Consider the following 5,601-nt stretch of genomic DNA (forward strand, 5'->3'; position numbering starts at 1 on the left):
TGCTAAGTCTGAATCTATTTATGAAACTTGCTATGTTTACATGGGTGCCATTATATCTTCTGTGCCTTTTTGGCTCGTGATCAGTAAGGGACTTTTGTTCTATGAAATTAGTAGATTCATGCCATGCCTTTGTTTGCTATGATCTATTCCTGTAGCATGTTGGTTTATAGCTCTAAATATTGCAACCTGATGTTATTTCTGCCATGTCCAGTAATTTCTGCTAAGTCTGTGAAACTGTTATTACTAGCCGTCAACCCGTGCAACCGCACGTGCTACTTATTTTGGCAACAACTTTGTGCAATAAATTTAACATATTGGTTATATGTAATAACACACGATTTATGAATTCATACACTTTCTAGTGCTCTTGAAATTAAATTCTTACCATAGTTTCATCTTTAGTCATACATTTAATTACCATTTGTCTGTCCCATCAAAACACAATATTTTGTTTTCCTTAGCCTAGAAAATCTCAATCGTTTCTTCAACATGTGTCAAAAGCTGCGAAAAACAAAAAAAATTGAAAAATTCTTAGTCTATGAAAGAAGTTCCACCATTTATTTACTCCCTCGTGTGTATTAATTATATAAAAATGTTCCACGGAAAAAGTGAAGCACACAATTACTAATGCTTCAATTGTGGAAACAAATGATATTCGGATGTTTACAAACAAAACTGCTGACAATACTTTCTTAAATATAGTGTACAATTACTGAACCACAGAGCAGTGTGATGTTTGTAATCATGCCATACTGTCAAGCAACTAAATAAACTCGAGTCCATGAGTGTGCCATGCTGTTATATTGAGAAACACATGATTTCTTCGTATACTCATTAGGAATTCTCCATGCTGAATTTTTGAAAGATTGTACACACTAAACATCACAAACACAATAAGTTTGTTTTTGACTATATAATTATCAAAAAAATTCATATCAAATATAAACATGCACAATTTTTACAGACAACAGTACACCTGCAGTGCCATCTCTTCCACGTACCTAAAAGAGAATCGCCCAGTAGCGGCCACTTGATTATTTGCCCAATCTCAGAAATCAAGTGGAAGTGCAATAAAATATTCAAATGTTTATACAGTCTACATGCATTGCTTTGGTTCCCTGGTGTCATGTGATCTACATCACTTGACAAAATATGAAAAATTGATTATATATCAGCAAGAAATAAAAATTGAGTGGGCCAAGATTAATATAATGAATTATGCAAAGAAAAATATAGGTGAATCGAAAACATTTTTCGTTCTTTTCAACATGAACCAATATTACGTGTTGTTTTTTAGTTAGAAGGAGAAATAAAAATCATGCATGTAATTAAAATATGTGAGATAATATTACCTTGCTTTATAACTCCAAGGAAAACAATCTAACTTCAAGTTGTCGTATAAATAAATGTACCAACAGGCGACTCCTCCTGAAGTAAAACCTTTCCTAGCAATAGCTTATAAATGGACTCACTACTACGCTAGTTGAGTGATGCTACACATATTGTCCTATCCTAGTACGACCAATGGCTTTCTCATCGAAAAATACGACCAATGACATAGTATATTGGTATCTCTCTTGTTTTCAACCTGTATGGTCCACATTTGTGTCCTACCACCATCCGTTAGGAAAGCATCGTATGTGTACCATTTGTTTTTTCAAGATTTGCAGTGTGGTGCTGATGTTTCCTGCCACTGCCATTGCATTGACCGCCCAATTTATTCAACAGTAGTTATGGAGAACAGAAAAAGAAATTTGTTCCTCATGGCTAGGTATGACCAACTTACATTTGATTCAGGTGAGGAAACAGAATTAGGAGGACAGAAAATGTATCAACTCAAGCGTATTTGAAGAGAGACTAAATACAGTAATGTCTCAGAATGTTAGCAAGAGGTTATTCCTATAAGAACATGAGGGCGTGATCCCTGATGTCAACTTTGACATTGTAGAATAACTAAAAATATGAGATAAGACCATCAAATTTATTGAATAGATTATAAGCTGAAGCATGCATTGCTACTTAACAGAAGGACACATTAGGCGCCTGCAAGTGAGTCCATGACTTTTTTCCTTGTGCGTTTCATCTAACATACATGGGAAAACTGAGTGCTATTTGACATTGTATGGCCATATCTTATCGAGAAATACGATCATACTGGAGGTGGAATTAGTATCATCTAAGCTATAAATTTTTTCCTATCCAAATAGCATTTCCAATTTTTCTTTGCTCTAAGGTACAATACCACTTATGTATGCTTTGCAGTAGTTCTTTGGTCACAGACAACCATATTATAATCTAGAGACGCTAAAAAATATATTGAGTGGTCTATCAACATGGAGGTATACTTGATCAAGTATAAAGAAGAAATTTTCTCCCTGAACTCGCACTTTTGGTGATATTGGCATACGACAACCCCTCACAGTTTTTTTCCAGATCCAATTAATGTTAACAAAGCCCTCGTAGTCTGCCCGTGAACGAACCTGTAAGTTTGCTAATCATGTTCCAGACCTGTTCTGACCTTCATTGACGCACTATTACCCCTGCCGGCCGACACCTTTTCCTGCAAGTAGCGATCAGTTCACTGCCAGAGAAGATCAAAGAACAAAATTTGCATCATGGTGAATATCTTAAAAGCTGTTGTATTTCCTAATACTTTGCATTACATACTTTAGTGCTAGAGTCATCTTCAAGACTTGAGCAGATGCCTAATTCACTACAAACAAAGCAAATCAGCTCGCTGGAGACAACCTGTGGTAGGATGTAATATTAAATCTAAGCAAAATGCATTAGCCATATCAGGGAGCTCAACTGAGAACATCAAGAGTTTGTGCGATCCCTGATTCAGGGATGATCTAGAAGACACAGGGAGGCATATGTGGCTTCTCCACCGAGAATCCAATCATTCATGTATGCATCTATTTATTCAGTCTATTCATCATCAAGTATCTAACTATGCATCTATTAATTATACTTAGCCCTCAATTCCATATTTGTATCAGTAAGTACCATGGAGATAAAGCATAAAATATATTGTCTGGTCATAGGTTGTTTGCTGGGTACAAATACATACATGAAGCACGCACAAAAGTAGTCTGAAATGTTGGATGAATTAACATTTTCATCAGGTATTAGAAAATAGTTTAATTAGACACCGACTAAAAGCTAAATAATCCTTCTTTCACAATAATTAGAAGCCAGGGACAAAGGATTAATGTGTCAAGTAGTGAAACGATAAATCCCTCTTTACCATTCAACATTCCATAGGCTCCAGATTTGTTCACGTATATAGTGAGCCTATAACAGTTTTTTCATCTAATATGTGTACCCATGGATCGATGCATGATTGTAGATGAGTTTACGGTAATAAAGTTACATCCCTACTCATAAAGGAAATCTTGTGATGATCCAACAATCCTATGTATGTTAGCTGCAAGGGGAGATTATTCTTCATAAGAATAACAACATGCCAAAACTGTACTCTCCCTGAAACTGAAGTTTGCCCGTCATATCCACCAAGTAATGTGCTCGACAGAGGGCAGATCTAGGAGGATCTTATTGGGTGTCAGCACCAACCTTCCGAAATAACATTTTCTGGTGGAAGATTTAACAAAAAAACTACACACACCATATCTACAGTATACCGAATTATAATAAGCTGGGAACACTTTGTATAGTCTGCGTTCAACACCAACAAAAACTGATATATCGAATGGTTTCTTTGACCCAGTAAATTGATGATTTAATTTTTTTCATAATAGGAAAGTAAATGTACATGCTTTAGGCATATCAACATAAGTGGTTTGCTATGTCAATTCACATGTGAAGCCCTTCACAACATAACTGAGAATAAATTGGAACCTTAAACAGTTTCTAGTAACTCAATAAATAACTAATCTACATGTAATGGGCTGGAAACTGGAACATGTTTACTGCTTAGTCCTCAAATAACAAAGAATCCGTAGGGACCGAAATATCTCGATCTATTGTCTTTACCGGCTCAGCAGAACTCAGAAAATACATAGGTCTGAAAAATGCAAAAGGCCACATACCTTGAACCAACTGTTATTAAACATCAACTATATCAGCTGTACATGACTGCCCACTATGTGCATCAGGGCCTTTTATATAATAAAGTGATAAAAATGATAAACAAATATTAGTCCATCCCAGTTTACTTAGATATGCACTTACCACAAATCTTCCTTAGAAAATTGCAGAGCTTGCATCAGCCATCTGGACAGTGTATTAGAGATAAATTATATGAGTATAAGTTATCCAAATAAAAAAATTCTTCAAAATACAGGGGTGAGCGGAGAAAAAAATTGAATGGTGTCAAGCATGTAAACAACTTTGCTACCAAATCTCCATCATTGTTTGCTAGGCAGCCGGGTTGACAGAGACGGCCATCCAATCTGCTTCAAACCGTCATGGTACATGGTACACCTCCTCCGCTCCATCAACCACAATGGACATATTCATCTGGTCCTGAAAATATATGTTGGATTACTGTGTGGCAAGAAGTTGAAAGTTCCATCCCAAGCAGCAGGGGAAGATGGATTGGATGGTACCTAGCAGCAGTATAGTTGGATCGTACCTAGTTTTTTCAGACCGATTCCAATGTGGATGAATACCTAGCGGCAGTAGAGGATGGATTGAATCGTACCTTATTTTTCCGGATCGATTCCAACGTGGATAAGATGCGGCAAGGAAGGGCGGCGGTCGGGGAAGCTGGATGATGCTGCAGTTGGGAAGGGCGGCGAACGAAAGGACGGAAGGAGATCTACGGGGGCGAGGCCTGATCTGTTTTGGAGAGAAAGATATGAGAGAGGAAGAGAGAGCTGAGAGATTGAGAGAGTACTACCGTGAGAGAGTTATGGGCCTCTACTTGGGCTTCAAAGATGGCGGGCTTTCTGGTTTTTTCTTTTCAGCCGAACTAATCTGGCCGAAAGTTTTCTTTTTGATGAAAATTAATCTACACCGTAATAACTTGGTCCCATCTCAGATCTACGGCTCATAAATTCTGATTTACACAGTAATTTCTAGGGAGTCACAAATTAGTATAGGTATAGATTTGCAATATTGCCATGTCCTTTTGAGCATGTTCTAGTGAATTCTGGGAATATCTCAGTGTTCATGTTTTGTCATGCTTTACCTGTACATCATGTCCATGCCTTTTGTTTTCATGTTGAGGTGCTATAGCATGTTGTTTTGATGCTTGCAAGATGCCTAGTTGCTGTTATGGACATATTGTTGTTATATCTTGTTTGGAGTGTATGTGTTGCACCGTTGCTCCGTTTGGAGTGTGCTCTATATGAAACTTGCTTAGTTTTGCATGTAATTTCACATTACCTTGTTGCTTCCTTGTTTTGAGAGTGTTTGCTTGATGTTTGAATGCATTTTGCATCAATGCTATGTTTAACTTGCTTTGCTCATATCTTCTAGGCCGTAGCTCCGAACTAAATGAACTTTATATGTAACTTGACTAGAATTTCGTGTAGATCATTTTGGTGCATCTTAACTTGCTGTTTAACAACTTGAACATAAGGTTTATTCAGATCTGGACCAATTTCGAAATTTGCATACGAGGACTTACCGGATTTG

General features: G+C 37.0%; 2 long non-coding RNA genes across 2 annotated transcripts; both read right to left on the bottom strand.

The window, feature by feature from the left end:
- Nucleotides 1-539: 539 nt before the first annotated feature.
- LOC141020776 (uncharacterized) lies at nt 540-1,213 on the bottom strand. Its single transcript, XR_012180855.1, has 2 exons — nt 1,002-1,213; nt 540-875 (listed from the first exon to the last, which is right to left on the bottom strand). It is a non-coding gene; the product is annotated as an uncharacterized lncRNA (long non-coding RNA).
- A 1,082-nt stretch (nt 1,214-2,295) lies between these two features.
- LOC109782747 (uncharacterized) lies at nt 2,296-4,827 on the bottom strand. Its single transcript, XR_012180854.1, has 4 exons — nt 4,664-4,827; nt 4,358-4,485; nt 2,668-4,233; nt 2,296-2,560 (listed from the first exon to the last, which is right to left on the bottom strand). It is a non-coding gene; the product is annotated as an uncharacterized lncRNA (long non-coding RNA).
- Between the last annotated feature and the right edge of the window lie 774 nt (nt 4,828-5,601).

This window comes from Aegilops tauschii, chromosome 1 (genome assembly GCF_002575655.3).
Source record: "Aegilops tauschii subsp. strangulata cultivar AL8/78 chromosome 1, Aet v6.0, whole genome shotgun sequence".
Taxonomy (NCBI): domain Eukaryota; kingdom Viridiplantae; phylum Streptophyta; class Magnoliopsida; order Poales; family Poaceae; genus Aegilops; species Aegilops tauschii.